At 42.8% G+C, this 22,007-nt stretch overlaps 1 protein-coding gene across 7 annotated transcripts in view; it reads left to right on the plus strand.

Moving 5' to 3' along the window:
- LOC144755958 (signal transducer and activator of transcription 5B) overlaps positions 1 to 22,007 on the plus strand; it is a 1,707,375-nt gene that overhangs the window by 422,448 nt on the left and 1,262,920 nt on the right. For 3 of the 7 annotated variants that reach the window (XM_078645400.1, XM_078645396.1, XM_078645398.1), the window contains one exon: positions 20,922 to 21,038. The exons of the other annotated variants lie outside the window; for them this stretch is intronic. The gene's annotated coding sequence lies outside the window, so the exon portion shown is untranslated. The remainder of the gene's footprint in view (positions 1 to 20,921; positions 21,039 to 22,007) is intronic. 7 annotated transcript variants of the gene reach the window in all.

The raw sequence follows: 22,007 nt of genomic DNA on the forward strand, positions 1-22,007 counted from the left end.
TGTCTGGTGGCTCCGTGTTGTGGTGCGGAAAAGTTCTCACTGACGTAGACGCGCCGGGGTGGGTCTTATGTAACCTCGCTGACGTCACGTACGCGGACGACGCCTGGGCGGAGTCTCCTGGTGTCGCCGCGCCCCTGGCGGGCAGGGATGCTGTGGCAAAAGTTTTCCGGATCCAGTCTCACGGCTGGGTATAATTCTACGTGAAGGAATCTGCGGCTAGAATCGTCTCTACCTGATACATTGTTACCGAAGATAAGTAACTCATACGATAGCTTTGAGGCCTTCTTTGTAAAGCGCTCAGTTTTCTCTAGAAGAAATAAACAGATTCAGTTATTTGCTCAAAATAAAAGCTGCCTTTCATAATTCATTTCAATCTTTCATTAGTCTAAAATAAACACAATCATTTAAAACTATTATTCTATGTAATTAATATTGCTTAAGCAATAAACGCTTTTTCATTCCACATTTATTCATGAAAATAATATTTGCTCCTTCGTTGCTGTTTTTTCGTGCAGGAATCATTTGTGGCCTACTTAAACCCATTGTCGTTTTCCCGCACCTTTCGTATTTCGTTTAATCCGAGCAGGTTTTATTTACAGAAACCCCTGCTCCATCACTTCCCCCCTTGATGGCTACTTAAGCCATCAAAAATCTGATTACAAACACATTTGTTCTCATTTGTTTTAACCTAACCCCATCTATATCTTTCAATACCTCATAATAATTTCTCTTCCTGTCTTTCATTTCTATTTCTTCTCTCTTTCTTTTCTTTGCTCTTCGTTTTGTTTCTAGTGTTTTCCCCTTGCATTTGCAGCATTTATATATTAGAAACAGCATTAGTATTCCAGTATTTGCTTTCTTTTGGTGCAGGAATCATTTGTGGCTTACTTAAACCCATTGTCATTTTTCCGCACCTTTCTTATTTTCTTTTCCAAAACTAAAGGTTAGTAATAATTTTTCAGTTAATTTTAAAACTTTGTTAATGATTTTCACACAATGGAAGGTTTAATACGAGCAGGTTTTATTTTCAGAAAACCCTGCCCCATCACATGTTTCCTTGTTATTTTTTTGTACTTATTTGTTTCCAGTCTGATGGTATTCTGCATGCCTGGAGACACTGGTACTGGTGAGCTTAGCAGCCACACGACCAGGGCTGCTAGCCGTGATGACTTAGTTGTCGAAACAGCTAGTTTTGAATATAGTGCGTGCCAGTGGGGCACCATCATTGGTGGGTAGGGGCCATAATTTTCCTCATTGCTTCACGTCCTTTAAAAAGCGGGCTGAGGCATATAGGGGCAGTTTGGAGTCTGAGAGGCCGTGGAACAGGGTTGCCATCTTGATGGAAGAGTATGAGGGACTGAATGCGTCTGAACGGCATGCCTTAAGTTGCTTTCTGTGAGGAACGGTTTCATTTTCTTTAGTGAGAGGGGTTGTGCAAAGTCATTTTTGTTTTCCTTTTGTGTGTATTTCATGAGAGTGAGGTCTATATCCATGGTAAGTCCAAGTAGCTTGGTTTTTAACACTGGAGTTTGAATTCGTCCAGATTAATGATATTGAGCCAGGTTTGTAGTAGTTGTTGCTTGTTGGACCATACAGGGATGGTGGAATTGAGCTTTAGACTTAAAAAAGGCTATTTCGATGTCGAATATGAACTTAAACATGCAAATGGTACTGATCCCACCCATTCCCATTTGTCGCGGGGTAGGACTGGATGCGAGTGAGGTACTGAGATTTGGAGCCTTTTAGTCGATAACGGTAGGTGTTATAATGCTTATCTTGTATTAGGCATTTTGTGCTGAGACGCTTTGTCACGCTGACCCCCCCACTGCGACACCCCAGGCATTTTCTGTAGATCGCTGGCCCCTTTAGAAGCCAGTCAAGTTCACATAGCTGCCAAGGTTTAAGATTGCCATGTGTGACATTTTCATAATTTCAATGTAATTGTGAGTGACAATCCAGTGACTATGAGTGACACTTTCTCGTGAGCAAAAATCAAGCAATGACGACAAGGGAAACACAAATATCAGAGAGTACACCACTTTGAGCAAGGAGAAACTCTTAGTTAACTGCTGCAAAGCTTAATAATAATTGTTAGACGGCTATCATTTATCAGACGAGCCAAAATTGCAAAAAATAGATAAAGTGGTCTGGAAGAGGTGTATAATTTAATTATAATCAGTGGCTCGCGGATTCCCTCGACTGCCGCGGCTACATGGCTGGAAAGGTGCGAGTGGGAGGCACTCAAGTCAAGTCAAAAGTACTTTATTCGGCAGCCAAGAGCCATAAAAACAAACAGAAAAAAAATGGACATTTCATCAGAATACATTTTATGCATAAAAGTTGGATCACATAAAAATAAATCTATACTAAGTGATAAAAGGAGTCCAACATCACTGTTTCAGTGGTCACATAAAAAACCTACAAAGGGTATACTATACAAAGTGCAGCAGTGCTAAACAGTGAACCAAGCCCATAAATATTATCTCATTAAAAGTACATTGCATAGTTTAGGAGTACATATTTACACTGACTAATAACACCGGGTAGCTCCTGCAACGACAGCTTAGTCCTGTGTCTAATGGCCCCAATTAAAATACAAGCCACCCCAAAACAAACCCTGGGTTGAGGCCAGCATTTGATGATAAAGCAAGGCCAGCCTGTCTTGGACAAATTGACAAGCTCTGAGTAGGGGAAAAATGTGTTTCCTGTGCAAGGGATTGTAAAAGGCGCAGAAAAACATTAAATGGGGGGTATCCTGTTCAGAGAAATTATCACAGGGGCAGCGTTTTAGTAATTTCGGTTTCAAGTAACCTTTGGGGAATGCCAGTAACCAGCGACCCATGTTCAGACGAAATCTGGTCAAAACAAAACGGTGAAATGCTTTGTTGACAGGATAAATATGGTTGCATCTGTGGACCCACGCTCAATGTGGCATCTCACTGAAAGTTTGGCTAGTCCGATCTCCTCCCTAAACCCTTGCCGCCTGTTCAAGAACTGCTGTTTAGAATCTCTAATGACTGTCTTGCCCAGGGGCCTGGGGGTCAGGAACAACTTGTGACAACCAAGACATCTTGTCTGTTCCTTTATGTATTTTAGCCAGGGAATGTGTAAAGCCCCCTCCAGTGCGGTGCAATCGGAAATTATAAGTTGGTTTAGATGTGGGGTTGGTTGAGCGCAGATTGTCAGCCAGCGTAACCGCGATCTGATCCGAAATGTAACCCGCCCTCAATTCTTCATGTAGATTAAAAACATGGGTAGCAGTAGGGACCGCAAGGAGTTTTCGCAAGAAATTATTCTCAGCCCCCTGAATTCCCTTTGCATCCTTTTAGCCCCAGGTGTCACATCCATACGTAGCCATGGGGACACATTTTGCGTTATAAACCTTCAATAGTGCTAGAAGGGTGTTTGACCCCAATCTTTTTGCAAAATCCAGAGTAGCCCCTGCTGCTCTGGCTAAAACGTTCTTTTTAAGTGTTCGCTGCACACACCAAGCGCCTTGGTCATCAAAAAATACCCCTAGGTATGGGAACGTGGACACTTTGGTTAGCTCGATCCCCCTAACAAAATTTGGCCTTGCCCGCCTTTTGGGAACCTATGGTCATAGTATGTGACTAATTAAGATTTGTAGTTGGATCCAATGAAGCCATAAAATATATAAAACAATTTAAAAGTTGTTGCAGACCCTTTGTGGTTCTGGACAATAAAACCGCATCAGCGTGCAGGAGTGCGGGGAACATTTTGGTGCCGGCCCTGGGTATGTCTTTACAGCTGGATATTAGAGAGTTCCCCAGTTTGTTTATATATAGCGTAAACAGTAAGGGGGCCAGAATGCACCCCTGCCGGACCCCCCTTCCTCCTATCCAGGAATCTGTCAGGCTGCAGTCTTCGTTGAACCGTACTGCAGCTGAGATGTTTACATGAACAGTGTGCAGGAAAGAGATCAGTACTACATCTAGCCCCATGTAACACAGGATCAACCACAGCTTAGACCTACTAACGAAGTCAAAAGCTGATGTTAGATCCATGAAGGCCAGATGTAAAACCACCCTCTTGGCAACAGCATACTTCCCGATCACCAGATGAAGGTTGAGACATTGATCCAGTGTCCCTTTTCCCTGCCTGAATCCGTTCCGTAGATCGGAAATAATGTTAGCGTGATCAAGCCAGACTGTTAGGCGATCCAGTGATATCTGCCACGGAATCTAATAGCAAAATTGGTCTGTAGCATGCCGGGTCACCCCAGGTGCCCTTTTTAAAAATGGGGATAATGACCGCTTATGCCCATGACGAGGGGAGTCCACAGGAGTATGCTGCGTTAAAAACGTGTGTTAAAATTTTGGCCCAGACTTAAGGTCGGCCTTGTAAAGGTCCGCTGGTACCCCATTAGGATCGGGGGCTTTTCCACCGGATGTTGAAGTTATAGCTTTGTGAACCTCATTTGTTCTGAAATGGAGGGAGGTACTTGCTAGCCCAGGAACTGTTTGTCCCACGGCTTCTGCTGAGTTGGTATCACTATAAATATTGCCAAAGTGCTGGACCCATTTCTCGGTCGGTATAGTACAATCTCTGCTAGAATTTGGCGTGTCGGAGAAGAGAGGACTATTGACAACAGACCAAAATCTAGAGCTGTCGGCCAATACACTAGCTTGACTAAGCTCCTCCCAGGCCTGCTGCCTAATCTGCTTTCTCCTCTCCTGAACTACAGATTTGTAGGCCTTCCCACAGCTCCTAGTGTTGCGTCCCTCGGGTTTCGCTTAAGGGTCTGCATTAGCTTCTTATGGGCAGCTGAGCAAGTGTCGTCAAATTAGCTTTTAAGTTTTGGGCATCTTGCTCTGGTTTTAATGGATAAAATGGAGGCTACCTGCTTAGTTATTGTGTCCATGGCATTTAGGATGGCTCTGTCATGTGGGGTCGGGTCCATACGTACTTGAAACTCCAGAGCGCAGGTGGTATACAAATTGTCTAAAAAAAACTCTCTGGGGTCATCCATTCCCACTTCAATCTTCGTACTTGGTCTTTGAGGCTGATGTTAATATTAGAGATTTGGCTCGCAACCCCTCATTTTAGGGCAGCCGAGAGGAAGAGAGCCAATATTAGAGGATTGTGATCACTATGGCAGTTCCAAGTAACGCTTAAATTCTTTACAGCCGGTATTAATAGAGCAGATAGCATAATGGGGTCAATTGTGCTTGAGCTACCATTGCCTGTGTAGGTAGGAACCAGGGCTGACGTGTCTGATTGGTGTAGACAATGCCGATTATGGCCTGAAAGGAGGCCTTCTAAAAAGATGCCTGATGGTGTGTGTTCAAAGTGGTTTGACAACTGCGAGCCATCCTCCTCCTCCGGTATGGAGAAACAATTAAGGCAGCATTGGCATGTTTGAAATCCCCTAAGATTAACGTGTCATAATAGGCTTGTCTTCTTTTCCTATAACTTTCCAGAAAATCCATTAGGTCCAGAAGATGTTCGGTCTCATGAATTCTGGGGAAGGAATTGTAAAAATGTACCACTAGCAAAGAGGGGAGATTCTTTCCTGACAGTTCCACTACTAGCACATGTGGCGAACGGGAGTCAATCAATTTGGCTTGGTAGGAACATTTAAGAGAGAACATTAAAAGAAGACCCCCCTCTAACTCTAACCATGTTCGAAGGGATTGCCTGTTTGCAGAATGAAATAAAACCATCAAGATAGAAACAATCATTGGGCTCCCACGTTTTTTGTAAGGCAAGAATATAGTTTGTAGCAAGAAAGTGTTCCTAAGATTTATTGCCCTTCTTTGACCTAAGGCCAGCTATATTCCATGACAATACCTTTGTTAGAGCATCGTCTGGGATAGTTGAGGTAGGGATGGGATTTGGAGGATTAACCATCGGGCAATGGACTATGGGAGCAGGTACAGTTGGCTCGATAAGAGCCTTAGATGGCGACTTCTTAGCCTGTATTATCCCTGCCGCCATCACTAGTTAGTCGTTCGCGTCAAGGCCCTGGGGGTTGGCTAGCAGTAGGTATCGATTAGTTAAAAGTAGTGTAGGGTACACATTTCTGTCTTGAGGGGACTTAACTAGCTTAAATGGCAACTGCCATTCGCGATTTGCTAGGGGATGTTTTAAAGGATAAAAAAAACTGTAGTTAGACTGTTCTGATTTTAGTTTTGGTGCAATTCTTGTATTGGCAACCTGCTAGCGCTTTAGCCTGCGCAGAGTGTTTAAAGTTGATAATTATGCAGTCCTCCTCAACATTATTCCTAGTCCCGTGGCCAATCCAGCCAACTCTTCTGGCCATAATGATGTCAGGAGATATATTAGAGCCATTGATCACATTATTATTACACCAGTGAGTGGTATTATGGATAAGGTCCAAGGAGGTTTCTTTGATGCCCAATGTGAGTGGAGGAACCCCTAATAAAACAGCAACTAAAGGCACTGATTGGGGAGGGAGATCTAGTGCTCATTGGTTTTCAATCATGAACATTTTAAGGTGGGAAGGAGTATGTGTATGTGGTGGATCCTCGTTGGCAGATTCCTGCCCTTCTCTGTAGGCCACCTGAGATACCTGCCCTTCCCGATGGGCCACCTGAGATACAGTAACCCCTCCCACCCACCGGAATGTGGTTAGTATCAATATTGCTAGGATGAGACACAGCCACTGTAGCCCGAGTACCTATAGCCAGGTGGACTTGGGTATTACTCACCTGGGCCGAACCACCAGATGCCTGACAAGAGACCCCCTCCCTCGGACTGCTATATCGTGCCCTGAGAGACAGTTATGTGTGGAGGCAAGAGAGTTACATTTAAACTCTATCCTTTCCAGCTTAGAAATGACAGGCGCTAACAAATCTTTGATCATAGTCTCTAGCCTTACAAAGAGGCTATCCAACAGCAGTTCCAGAATAAATTCAGCTGGTGGCAGGAATGTTTTTGTCCGCGGACACTTTCTCAGGCTCTGCTGCCACTGGTTCATTTTCTCTTGGTTGCGGGGCAGTCCAGATCATCACCTACTGTTACGGTGGCTGCAGTGGTACAAGTAAGTGATTCTAGATTACCCATTAGGCCTTACGTCGATATAGTTGGAGGTATAGTGGAGCTCCTTTCTCCTACTGGGGCCCTGATTTCCTCCTGTGTTATTTCACACCCAACCGAGACCAGTGTTAATTTCTCAGTCTCCAAGGAAAGCCTTTTCTCAGTAAGAGCTATCTCATTCGTAATGACGTTTGCCGCTCTGGTTAAAAAGGAGTCTATTTATCCATACTGACCCTGCAACATTAGTCCCTGAAGGGTCCCCAACGGTTAATTTCCTTTTTGCCCATTACAAATTAGTCAAGAGTCGCTTTGACGTAAATAAACCCGCAATACAAGTTTTGGACTCTTTAGCTTCAAATAAGGAATACAGGGAGCACTTCTTGGGCTTAAATCATAGGGGCTGAAGATACTACTAAAAGGCACACAGTCACCGATCATCATTAAAAGAAGTCATGGAAATACCTTGTTCCTGCCCTTAAGGGCTCAGTCCAGCCCAGCTTCTGACGGGCACTCCCTTGGCCCGGGCACGCTCGCACTTGGCCCGTGCTATGGGATGCCTCCGTTAGTTTTAAGCGCCTCCGGGCGCTAAGTGGTGTGTCCGAGGTAGGGGGAGCCTGGGAAGTTGAGTCCGCGCTAACTTCTGTGGCTGGCTCTCACCCCTGGTAGCTGCAATGCACTCACTTAGGTCACAGCTAGGTAGGTTTAAAGAAAATGGTTTTTTTACCTATAAGATTACATTTTGAAAAGGTTTGTGCCACCTCAAACTGTGCTGTGGTCACAGTCACTGGTATAATGCCAATAGTCCTGTCTGAGGCGGGAGATTCCAGCTTTATTTTAGCTGCCTCCAGTGCCCCAGCTACTGTATCTGGTTTGGGACAGCCCCACTCCAACACCTAGGCCTGGCCTGATAACTCGACTGTCCCACAATGGTACACTCTTATTTATGGGACTGAGTCGCCCAACTGCGCGCCTGACTGTCCCAGTTCCGCCGGACACACACAGATCAGGACACAAAGGCCTTGGAGCAGAGCAGAGCAGCGCAGCACTGGAGTTAGTCGGGTCAGTGCGCTGCCTGCCCCAGCCTGGACCGTGCACAGCTTTGTGTGCTTCTCTCGAATCCGCTGTGTTTGGAGAGAAACAGTGAGTCCTGGTCCAAGGGGGCAAAACTGCTGTGGCTGCTTCCAGTGCGGACAGCAACTCTGCCTCACCAGGGAACCAGTGACCTGGATGATTGGAATAACTTAGCTGGGGAATAAATAGTGTATCACCGGGAGTCCCAGAACCAGAGCAGTGGTGTCACTAAACTTTAAGGGGCTCACCTGCAAATTACATGGAGGGGCCTCCTTGACTCATCCACACCCTGACCACCCTACCCCCCCTCCCGACCCAGTCAAGAGTTCCCAGGCCAGGGGCCCGCCGCCAGTGCACATGGCCTGGCAGAGCTTGTGGAGAAAGAAAAGTGCTGGTACCTTAAGGGGTTTGTCTCAGATCGTCGAGCTGCCACATAGTCCACTGGACGCTTCATAGTTGTAAATTCCTACTGCGAAAATAAACAAAAATCTCATGATTCTCCGATAACAGTGGTGCAATGCTGTCTTACTCTGCACAGAACTCAGGTCCACTCCGAATCACATAGGTGCGGCGCAGAGCGAACTCAACTGCAGCTGCGGTTCCGGCTGTGCTAGCTGCAAACGTGGCCCTGCCCGGGATCTAGTCAGACTGTGTTGATTGGCCAAAATATACTCTGTCTAAGACTCAGTCTCCATGACGAAGAGGTCAGTAATTTTGCAGCCCCTCACGGTGATTGAAACAATGTAGCTAGCCCTGGCCGCTAGAGTGAGCCGCCTGAGCCAGCCCCCAAGCATGCCACAGCACAACACACACTGCCTTCTAATACCAAATAGTCAGTGGTACTTAAGCAGCACTCCGGCTGCTTGAAAGCTGAGGAGGCGCTATAATGCGTGACAATGCATTTCAGTGCGGTGATGCAGACCACCACAATGAAATGCGTTAGTCTAACGAATGATGTGTGATACTTGGCAGGGCTGAGTACAAAGGGGAAATGTGTGCTGGTAATGTCCTGATTTGTGGAATACTAGAAAAATGACATTAAATCCTCTGAGTATGCACGCCTAAAATAGGGCGTGCATACTTGCTGCTTATTAAGGTCTTTTTTTATTTAAATTGATCAGAGCTATGGTTCTAGAGTGTTTTATCCCCACTCTGGTCATGTTTGCATTTTTAAAACTGCTACACGCTGTAGCATGTGGTTGTGTTATTCGGGGAATCTGGCCCTGCCATATGACGTTAAAATTGGCCCTATTTTCATGCTCTTAATAATGCCAAAAACACAAATTGATTTCCAAACAATGAATCTTAAAAATGCTAAGATATTGCATATCCATGATTTTGTTCCTACTTCATGGGTTTACTGAATCTTTCATTCCCCAGGAGTGTTATTGATTTCCATTATATTGTGTTTGTGTTTCTTATTACCCTTGTACCATGCATACTTTGAGTCGCGCCATATGTTTTTGAGGGACCACGATTGAGAGTTCTTGCACTGAGGCTGAAAGCAGTGCAAGCTTTTCACAGCGCCTGTCAGTGGGTTGGCATCTCAGCAGAGCACACAGACAACTGGTCACATATTCCAGTTACAATTGAAATTTTGTTTAAATATGTGTGAAGGAGGGTACATACACAGTTGTCAAAATATTTACAAGGCATATCCATACCTGCCAACTTAAAAACAATCTAACAGTGTGAGGAGGGGGTGGGGTCTCGTGCTGAGAAGTACCTACAAGGCACTTTTGAACCCCACAAACCCCCAGAACCACTCACCCCCAAAAATAAAAAGCTTGCTGAGGCTGGTGCCGATGTCTTGGTGTGTTTTCACGTCCCTTATTGGATGTGGGCAGTTCAATGCCTCTCGAAAACGAGCTGGAAAACACTGCTCACAGTGGCTTTCTGCTCGTTTTCCCTGCCACAGGTTGATATCGGCTCCTCACTGGGTGACCATGTGATGGGAGCCGATATCGTGTGGCACACTTTGACAGGCATGCATTGGTAAAAGCAAATAAAGGGCATACGTGTGAGTGAGTGTACTGTATGTTTGAGGGTAGTGAGGAGAGAGAGGCGAGGAATTACTTTCAGAGAGAGGGTCCTGAAGAGGAAAGAGATGATGTTGAAGATATGCAGATGGACGAGGAGAGATAAAAGGGGCATACATGCCTATCATAAAGTTTTATAATTGAAGACCAATGCGCCTTCCTCAGGCCTCTATAATATTTAATGCACAGTCTAACAACTTCTGAATTGAACATTTTCAATATTAAATATTTACGACAAATCACTGTTACTCATTTATCTAACAACTATTAACAAAGCCAATAGAACTGGCAGATTTTAGCTGAATGTCAGTTGTTGTGTTATATATTTGGATGTAATAACACCTCAGAGAGAAACCATAATACCGGTCAGAACGGCACATTATGTCATCCACAGTAATTTATTTTACATGTTCCCTTTTTGAGACCCCGCCCCCCTCTTTTTTCATCCGACCTAAATACCTTTCTACACACATTTCTATATGACTGATTGCAGCCAGCAACTGTGGATGCTTTCCGAAGCTTGTTTAGGCCATTTTCTTCCAAAGTCGATGCTGCACATGTTGCAAGACACTGGGGGAAACGCAAACGCTTAAGGGCCTGACGTTGTTACATTGTACAATTTGCATACTACATTAACTGTTGAACATATTAATGCAGTAAGATAAGGGGCAGTTTTTTTATGTGTTGAAATATTTCAAGACTATACGTTCACAATGTGTGTGTGTATATATATATATATATATATATATATATAACAAAGTATGTCCGTTTGTCCTTTATGCATTACTACACCATTCATCCGATTGGCATGCAACTTTTGGGAAGTTATTGAGTACACTCCCGCGAAGGTTTCTGGCAAAAAAAAAGAAAAATTTGTTAAATATCGGCCACCCAGGACCCTCATAATCTTTCCAATACTGAACTTTTACACTTTCCGGTGCGACTCGCTTTTGCACTGACCACCAACAAAGCACAAGGACAATCGCTGCAAGTGTGTGGGCTAGATTTGGAGAATCCGTGCTTCTCACATGGACAACTGCATGTGGCCAGCTCACGCGTCGGAAAACCTTCTGATTTATTCGTCTACGCACCAGACGGAAATCAAAAAATATCGTGCATCCACAAGCACTCGAATAAAAAAACTGAATTAAAACAACACTTTTAAATGTTTTCCATATTAAAATGAATAAGTTTCCATAAAAATGACACTATGTAAATTGAATGTTATAACAAGTTTCCTTAAATTTCCTTTCTTCTGAGATCGCAGCAACGCGCGACGTGTAATCTAGTTGCTTTATAAACCAAACCCTCTTGCTTTCTCACTAAATTCTTTATTAAAATATGCTTTAAAAGGCACCATTTGCCAGTCTTTTTTTTAAATTCTCTCAGGAGGAGCATTCTTCACCCCGAGCCCCACATTTGTCGATTTTGCTTGCTTACAACATAGAAGTCATACAAAATGTTTACACCCTACCACTTTCAAATGTCACCAGCCGCCACTGGTCACCAGTGCGGCTGCAGCACCTATTATGTCATCCACTACAATCAATCAATCTGTTTTCTTATGCACAGCTTATCACCCCTCAGGGGTGTCCAGACGCAGTAACAGTTTAATGCATGTCTTCAGTCCTACCATTGTAGCCTGATTGTGGCAATTAAAATAGCACACTTCGACTAGTCAAAATAAACCCATTTGACAGATCAAAATCTCCCTTTTAAATATTAATAATTCAACCCAATATTGGCTGTGGAGCCCAGAAGGCTGCAAGTATCTGCCAGACTGCAACATGGGCATATGTGCATACGTTCACAAAGCACAACTGCCTTGAAAGCCAAATCTAGTGGGAAGGACACTTCACCTGCTCGGTTCTGCAACACTTTTTGGTCTGAGCCCACTGCACAAACCCTCCATGTTGTGCAGATAGTGCTTTGGTATATATTCGAAGGTGAGGGATCTGCAGTTAGAAGTATCCATCAGAAGAACAAATGATTCATTTATTTATTTATTTTATTTATAAAGTGCCTGAGTCACCCTCTAAGGGGTATCTCCTTGCTGTGGGAAGCATAGTAGCCAGTACAGATCAGACAGAATTGATTCAGAAAAGCTCAGTTTTAAGAAGATTCCTGAAAGGAAGATACTCTGAGCATTTTCGAAGGTGGATTGGGAGTGGATTCCAACAGTAGGGGGATATATAGAAGAAGGCTTTACCACCTATACCTACAGAAATGGGGAATCACAAGCAGGGATTTCTCTCCTGATCGTAAGGATCTATTTGGTTGGTAGGGGATGAGTTTTTCAGTTAAGTAGCCGGGTCCTCTACCATTCAGAGCTTTATGTACAATACAGCAGATCTTAAACTTGACTCTCTTGCATATCTGCAGCAAATGTAGTTGTCGCAAGAGAGGGAGAGAGGCCGCTCTTGCTGGTAAGTTCTTAACAAGTCAGGCATCAGTATTCTGTACCACCTGGAGTCTATTTAATGAAGAATTGCTTGCCGCAATCAGGAGGGCATTACAATAGTCTAGGCGGCAATCACTGGTGCCTTAACAAGCGTTTTTCACACAGAGCGAGGAAGAAAAGGAAACACTCTGTACAAAAGGCTTAACATATGAAGGCAAGAACCATAGGTGGCCACCACCTGATCTTTCATTGGGAGTTTTTGGTCTAAACGGACACCCAGGTTCCTAACCACTGTCTTAGCAGCAGGGGCATTACCCATCTCAGATGGCCACTACTCTGGAGACCAGATCAAATGGGCAGCACCAAAGAGCATGATCTCTATTGTCCCAGCATTAAAGCTGGATAAAATTCTCCGTCATCCAAGATGCATTTGCTATCCTACCTTCAGAGAAGCGAGAATGAATGTTCATAGTATTCTTATTGAATGATAGAAGAAGCTGAGTATCATCAGCAAAGGAAATCGGAGTGAAGCCGAATACTCTGATTATTTTTGTGATGGGACAAAGTGCCAAACAAAGTGGGGCTGAGACAAGATCCTTGTGGCACTCCCTTGGTAAGCTTCATAGTTCGGGTGCGGAAGTGTCCAAGATGAATGGTGTGTGAGCAATGGGAAGGAAGCTCGAAAACCATAAAAGAGCTTGTCCACAGATCCCAGTCTCCTTAAGTCTCCGGAGCAGAATAAGGTAGGATACTGTGTTGAAGGCTACAGACGAATCCAACAGCACCAAAAAGACTGCCTGGTTATTATCAAGAGAATATCTTATGTTGTCTGTAACAGCAATCAATGATGACTCCGTACTATACATTGGTCTGAAGCCAGACTGTGAGGAACAAGGCACCCCATAGCCTCAGTGTGTTTTGTGAGTAAATTATTGTTGTATTTTTTATAGAGTTTACTCAGTAGGCGCAGGAGGGAGATGGGGCAATTGTTAGATAAATCTGCTCCTGGGGCATTTGCCTTTTTTCGAATGTGGATTATCTGTGTAGCTTTTCACTCTAGTGGAAGTTGGCCCTCCCTCGTACAGAGATTGGGTATCGTGCAAATAGAAGGAGCCAGTTGTTTATGTAGCAGGGATGAGATCCTATCTGGGATTAAATCCAGAGGTGACTCTGATTTGGCTGCTTTCAGCATTGCCTCAGCTGTGACTACTTTGTGAGCGGTATGAATCTATCCAAAAAACAGACATTGTCCAGGGTAGGTAGAGTGTAACTTAATGTTTCACTCAGAGAATCACTAGCTCCAGTGAATTTATCTATATATATATATATATATAAAAACGAATGTATGTCTGTCTGTCTGTATGTTTGTCCTTTATGCATTACTACACCATTCATCTGATCGCCATGAAACGTTGGGAAGTTGTTGAGTACACACCCGCGAAGGTTTCTGGCATACATTTTTTTTAAATATCGGCCCCCCAGGGCCCTCATAATCTTTCGAATAATGATGTACGCACCAGACGGAAAAACAACAAATCGTGTATCCACAAGCACTCGAATAAATAAATAGAATTAAAATAGCATTCATCCGATCGCCAGGAAACTTTGGGAAGTTGTTGAGTACACTCCTGCAAAGGTTTCTGGCATAATATTTTTTTAAATATCGGCCCCCCAGGGCCCTCATAATCTTTCGAATACTGAAGTACGCACCAGACGGAAAAACAAAAAATCGTGTATCCACAAACACTCAAATAAATAAATAGAATTAAAACGACACTTTGAAATGTTTTCCATATTAAAATGAATACGTTTCAATAAAAATGACACAATGTAAATTGAATGTTATCATAACGAGTTTCCTTGAATTTCCTTTCTTCGGAGATCGCAGCAACGCGTAACGGGTAAGCTAGTCATAAAATTGATTTTTTGTGTAAAATGATTGGTGATCTCATCACAAAGTTCTTGAGACGGGGATATCATTAGTGCAGGCCCTCAGGTTAGTAAAAGATTTAAGAATTTGATATCATTCTTTAGGAGAATTCCTTGCCTGGTTAAGTCTTGAGGCGATATGGGCTCTACAGGCATTTTTTAAATTCTTTTAATAGAGAGCTCAGGAAGTCTTATAGGTTTCTTTATCATTCTGGTCATGTGAGTGGCACTATTGTCTCTCCAGTTTGTTGCAAAGGGCCTTCTCCTTACGAAGTTCCGGAGAGTACCAGGCTGCATGTGGACGTTGTGTGTCATTGAGTTTATATTTAAAAGGGGCCAAGCTATTTATAACCGACTTTACTGCATTGTGGTAGTCATTTAAGCAATCGGTAGTGTTCCTCGATTCCCAATTCATATGTACCGAAAATTCATTCATAAAGGCGCCCGGTGTAATTTTGCGGCATTGTCTCCTAAAACTATAGAAGACATTAGAGGAGATAGACTCCACCTTGGCCACAAGAATTTGAAAATCAATCAGAGAATGGTCGGACCATACCAAAGGGCGGGGGCCTCAATAGGAATGTGCGGTGAGTTGGTCAGAATAAGATCCAGCCTATGTCCTGCCGAGTGGGTTGGGGCCTCATTAATCTTTTCCAGAGCTATAGTAGCCAGTCGGCAAGGAACAGAGAGACTACTGCGTTTTAGGCAATTTTATTATGTAGATTACAATCCCCTAATAAAAGAAAGTGTTTGGAAGAAATGGTATGGGGAGCGACCAATTTCATCAATTGGAGCATAAAATCACAGAGGGGTCCAGGGGAGCAATACACAAGAGCACCTTTCCAACAGTCATGGATCGAGAGATCAATTCGAAAAACACAAATCTCTATTTTATCTTCAGAGCAGTGTCCCAGTATAGCTACATTGATGAAATCTTTATGGATAATGGCAGTACTTCTGCCCGTCCGGTCCTCCCTATCAATCCTTTTGATGCAATAGTTCTCGGGAGTGCCGCAGTAATGGGAGGAGTGTAGCTAGGTTTTAGCTTCACCGACTCGGTGTTGAACCAGAGATTAGGCATTTCTAATGTAAGCAAGTGCCAGATTTCTGCAGCATGCTTAGGCAGAGATTTAACATTGCCCACGAAGTATTTCCATACCTAGCAGGCTTGGTAGGCAGAAAGTCAGTGGGGGGAGGAGAAGAAATCCAGAATGCATTTCCTAACCACATGGTCAGGGATAGGCTGTATTACTGCCTTCTGCCTCAAATCAAAACTTTGAAATTGACAGTATCTACAGGAGAACGGACCCTTTATATTAAAAGAGGCCCCAGACATGCCAGAAGAGTTATTTGAGCAGTGAGCCCTGTATAAAAGTCTGATACCTAGAAGTTTCTTAGCCTAACAGGTACATCTTTGCCAAGGAGCAGTGTCTGTCCCAAAAGATCAGGGGTCCTGCTGACGGCTGGTCGCAGACGGGCTTGCCTTTGGCGTGTCAGCATGCGCTTTCAATTGGAGCCAAGGAGCAGCTAGGCTGCTGACTCCTGCAGCTCCTCCTAAAACCGGAAGTGAGAATTGGTTTGTGCTCGCTCTCTCCACCCAAACGCGAAGTCCTGTGGTGGAACGGAGAGCGGACGGGACACAAATGCGGTGAAATAGGGAGCAATGGCACAAAGCCAGAAGTAGAAGGCAGAGAGGCCGTGTGTGAGTGGCCTAAAAGGTAAAGAGACTGTCAATATTTTAAAAGTGAATTAAAATTCATAAAAGTGCAACTAGATACAACTAATATCGTACACAAATAGAGGCTAAAAGGTCATCAAGTAAATCGCTACAGCTCTGCGTGTTAACTTCAGTAACACTCCTCTGTTTAGCATCTAAAATGCAGAGTTAAGACTGTACACTGCTACCAACAATTGTGCATGCTGAGGACATGAAAAGAGAAAAGACAAGAAATTGATGTTGCACTTACATGTGTCTATCTCTGCGTTGTTAGAATCTACTGCCGGGAATCAGATGTCTTGGTTAACATTGATGCAGGGATAGCAACCCTTAATGACTGAAGGACTCTGCTGCTATTGATAATGGGGTAAAATGTTGAGGCTGCAGGACCTCTTCTATTATTTGTTAACCTAACTAGAGTTACTAAGAATTTTTTTTTTGGGATATAGGCTCCATCCTCTTTTACTTGATTTGGCTTGCTAATAGATGTAGGGGAATGCTACGTAAATTGCAATTAGCGATGTCAGAGGAGGACTCGTGCATCCCAGGCTATGAACTACATTCTTTAGCCATTTAATGTAAATGTAAATGTGGGATACTTGTAAAGCGCACTGTTACTCTACCCGAGTGTCCTGGCGCTGTAGACCGCTGGGGAACCCGTCCTGGTTTTCCCTGTGAGATGCTCCCTTTCTGGGTATCTCCAGGGTGAAACCAGGCATCCCCGGCGTCTGTGGTGGGCCGTTGTAGAGATGAGGCAAGCTTAATGCCCAGAGTTACCGAGTGTGTTCCCTGGTTAGAGTAGGCACTGAAGCGAGAATTATCGAGTCCGTTGACCCTGGTCCAAGACCCTGCCGCGTCGGGAATTGAACCCTGGTCCCTGGCCGTTCTCGGTTTATAGGTCTGCCGCCTCTAACCAGTGACCCACACCTCATTGGGCACTAGATGGTTTGTCAGAGCTCATTACATAGAAGCTAAAGCACTTACCAAACAATTCATGAGGACAACTTATTCAGCACTTTCATTAAAACAAATAGTGCAGTCAAGCAATTTTTGTCAAGACTGGTGAGGATATCTAAGTACCAATGGGAAAGATGTTAAAAGGGTCTACAGCTAAAAGTGACATATACTCCTGGGTATGATATTCGTAAGGGTAAATTCTTATAAATGGGGAATTCAGCCGAGCTTTTGAATATTCCTGACAGAATGAACTGAAACCTCCTATATGTTATTTCTTATGATGGCTGTTTACGGTGAAGGAAGAGTGGAAAATTGTTTCCTTTTTATACTGGGCACCACTTGACAAGCCTAATGTCCATATGGGAGATCAGAAAGAAAGCTGGGCAGCCAATATTCATAAAAATATCAGTGAAGAAGATAGGACACTTCTCTTAAGATATACACCCAAAGTGTCCAGTAATGAATGAATGAAATTAGCTTCATTCGGTTTTCATTTTGAAACATAAAAACCCCCCCATAAAAGTACAGTTTACAATAGCATTTCATAGATTTATATACAATGATCATAGAAGGGATTTAAATAGAGAAGGTAACACGATTATATGGTAACGATTCATATTTGTTAATACAATAATCATAAAGGAAGTTATATAAAATATTAATGTGCATTTACAGTTACATAACATCATTTTTATATGTGATCATAATAAAAATTTTAAAAGGATTAAAACGTATAAATTAAAAACTAATGTCTCAAGCACGCTTTAATATAAAACAAGGTTCAGAGAAGCTTCCTACATCTAATAATACTCTTCAGAAATTGAGCTATGTGACTTCCAAAGCAATCGTTATCCAAAAGCTGCAATGCAAGATAGGCTGGGCGACATTGCCTCATACCCCATATTTTTAATATTGGTTTAATCCACCTATTCCTTTGATGTTGATAAAACTTGCAGAAGAGCATTACGTGGATTGATGTTTTAGGCGAAACACCGTCACAAAAACAATTTGGTAAGTTCTTCGACCTATCATTTATGGTCTGGAAACTTACCAAATGATGAAAAACATCCAATCTGAGACGTACAAGGACAAATCTGTTGTAACCACTTAGTACGTATGTGAAGTATGGCAGGATACTGATAGTGGACCAAATTATTTAGCTATGTTGGACCGTAGACCTTGATGCTACAGTTGAAAATCTAGTTGCTTCCATGTGGGCCATACCTTGTTTTTTAAAAAGTTTCCTAGGAAGAGTTTCCAACAAAGTGGGATTATCGAAAAAAATCTGGCTGACCTAAATCAGTCATAAAATCTTTAATATACTTAAACCATCCAATATCGAAAGCGTGATCTAATTTAAGGCTGTCTATTAATACATCCCGATTAAATGTGGTTTTTGATGAGGTCCAAATCCGATACCATAACAATATTGGTTGCACCTTTATTGTGTCGGAAATATATGGTAAACCCAACTCACTGTGACAAACATAGGTTGAAGTGGAACTTGGAACTGCCAATAAATACCTTAAAAATGCATTTCCCACTTTCTGAATTTCTTTTACGTCGCGGTATCCCCATATCCCAGCTCCATAGATAGCTACAGTGACGCACTTGGCTTGGTATATTTGTAACATCTCTACCGGGGGCCTCTTTCCTAGCTTTTAGGAGAAATTAACTAAGGCCGTAGTTGTTCTTATAAAGAGTAATTTCCTAGCTTTTAAAGCCTGACACCATGAGCCCTTATTATCAATTAAAATTCCTAAATAGGGATACGTTTTACCAGATTCCACCTTTTTGATTTCTATATAGAGGTCTCTCCGCTTTCTTCCGGCTGACCCACAGCTCATTATAAAGGTTTTAGTAATATTGATTTTTAAATCTAAATTTTTCATGAACTTGTTATAGCTGTCAAAGGCCCATTGTAGCCCTATTGGTGTATGGGCCATAACTACGGCGTCATCCACATAGAGTAGGGCAGGTATAGGACGTTCTTGTGACTGAGGTGGGTCCCGGCACCCTTCTAACATGGCTTGCTCCAAGCCATTGGTGTATAAGGTAAATAGGAAAGGTGCCAGAACGCAGCCCTATCTAACCCCCCTCTCCACTTGGAATAACGCCGTACATTCTTCCTTACGTCCATAACGTACCCGCGCACTTGCATTGGTATAGAGTTCTCTTAGAAAAAGAATTATGGGAGCCTCCACCCCCATTACCACCAAAATACTCCAGAGTTTGCTGTGGCTTACGCAATCGAATGTGGCAGTTAGGTCGAAAAGGCCAGGTAAAAATGTCCCCTTCTCACCTTGGTATATTTACCCATAATAATGGTCAAGTTGAGGCCCTGTTCTATTGGATTCGTCAGACCGCAGTGTCTTTGCCGATTGCAGAGACCTCGCTCTCTGACTCCACCCTGGTGCACCGTCCTTCTCTTTAAGAATTCATTTATCTGGTTTTCAGTGGAGTGAAAGTGCGGCAAACTCCAGATGTGTTTGTACAGACATTTTATTAATCTGTCGATTTAGGAACTGAGGTGCTGAACTGTGGTCAGTTGCATTTTGCTTTGCTCATAGAGTTTCCAATGATATCAAGTGCCATTAAGGAAACGGTCAAGGGGAATTTAAAAGACTCTCTTGACAGGAGAGATGGAATAGCCCAAACCTGCATAGGTGAAGCTGGTCCTACAAATTTTGGAGGGAACCAAAGTGACTGAGATGAAAGCCAAGAATAACATCTCCAGAAATCGTTAACACCTGCTCATGAATTTTGCTGCACTACTAAAAGGGAGTGAGCAACCGATTCAATTGTTGTCCGGCAAGAGTAGGGAATAAGTCAAAGAGCCACAGAGTTTGGTTAAACCACTGCTCTCTGGACAATTCATTGCTAGAGGAAACAAAGATGATTCAATGAAGAGTGTCTGCACTCTCCCATGCCCCGAGAAAGAATGGCTGATGCTGAAATGGATGTCTACAACATAGAACCTGAAAATGTTGACCTGAGCCATCATATAGAGATCTGAATGCCCTGTTGAAACCACAGTCAGAGGTAATTGAGAAATTATAGAAGAGACGAGAATTGCAGAGGACATTAACTCTTCCCAGTAGAAAGAACCACACAAGTCACTCTGTGCAGTCCATCTTGACAAATATCAAAAAAAGAAAATAAAGGCTTCTGGCAGTATGGTTTACTCACTTAGCCCCTTCTTCTAATTCCAACAATTGCTTAGCAATTTCAAATAGCAGTGTTAAATTCACATCCTCGGTTTTCATATGTTCCTCCTTTCTTACTTTGGCCCTGACTACTTCATCTCTGTTCTTGAAGAGTAGGGAGACAAAATTGAGTGCAAATTTAATAGCAATTCCAGCTAATCCCATAGCAAGAGATCAAAAAAGAAACATTTAAATGTTGGCTACCAGAAATATTATTGACACTTATCTAAAAAAATTAAAGACACTAATGATGTGAAGCTTTGAGGTGTTGAGGTGCAAATGACTGGCCTGGTTGAGTGACGGTGTTCCTTTTGCCCAACTCGGTAATTTAAGAGTTTTCCTAGAGTTTATAGCCCTGAACTGAACCAATCGAGAGATTTAGAAATGGTGCTCTTAATGCGGAAAATAGCGGACCAGGAGTCCTCAAGAGGCACAAAGACATAATGCAGAAAATCCAAAATATTATCTTGGTTCTCTAATTGACCTAATTTTGGAGACCTACTCTCTAGTTGTGGTATGTTTTAGGAGTTTGACCTTTGTAGGAGAGAGGTGCTCATATCATTAAGGCTTTTCTTTTTCAGGTGATTGCTGATATTTGGAAGATGATTTCATTGTTTCTGATGCAGCTAAAGACACCGCAATGCCCAAAGCCACCCTAATAGTTTCTAATATTACCTTTTGAAATTTCTATCTTTTGGGTAAGGCATATTCCGTTTTATTTCTTCTAATCAGCTGCTTGTACTCGTATAGATAACCCAACTAACTTTCTCCTGCTTAATATTTATTTTCAATTTAGACAGATGGATTTTCCTTATCGAAAGGCAATCTGTATCAAACCAACATACCAGATATTTGACAATTCATTATGCCGAATTTTTAGCATACCAATGAATAACTATCTGAGCTTTTTTACTTGATATACCTCTATTTATTCTAAGCTACTAGATATTTATCAACCATCTCTGCGTTATCCCACCTACTCCTTCATCTATTACTGGCAGCCTTTCTTGTAGATAACGCAGGATGAAAAAGTAGCCGAGTATTGAATATAAGTGTTAATGATCAATTTCTACCCTGTCACTACACATAAAACAACTGCTCTACTCCAATTCTCTATTAGTGGTGGGTATAGCACACATAATTCTGTGTAGCATAATTATGCGGAATTACCTGAAAATTCCACGGAATTATGTGAGAAGAGTAATTCTGCATTTAGTGCCATATGTTAGCAAAACAATGCCCCCTCGAGTCCATAATGGTTTGTAAAGATGCATTTTGTGCTAAGAAATAGTGCTAAATGCAACAGAACATGTATACTGAGCACGCACAGCTGCATGCACTCACTAAATATGCTCTTGGGGTAGGATTTTTCCCCCCAGTTTACTCCCTGCATTTATCTCTATATTCTTAGAGCAAAATGCACCCTTGCATGCAAAATTGCAGCGAAGATGCTTTTTGCGCTAAGAAATAGCGCTAAATACAGCAGAACATGAATAGCGATTGGCTGCTCACGCTCGCTATATGTGCCCTCACTTTAGGATTTTTTTCCTCCTGATTACTGTAAACTACCGTAGCAGGAGTAATCTCATTTTTATTGGTAATTCTGCTTCACAGAATAACATGGAATTACGCTGGCAAAATTGACTGTCCGCCCAGGTTTATTTCCT

The sequence above is a fragment of the Lissotriton helveticus genome, chromosome 5_1 (genome assembly GCF_964261635.1).
Source record: "Lissotriton helveticus chromosome 5_1, aLisHel1.1, whole genome shotgun sequence".
NCBI lineage: Eukaryota > Metazoa > Chordata > Amphibia > Caudata > Salamandridae > Lissotriton > Lissotriton helveticus.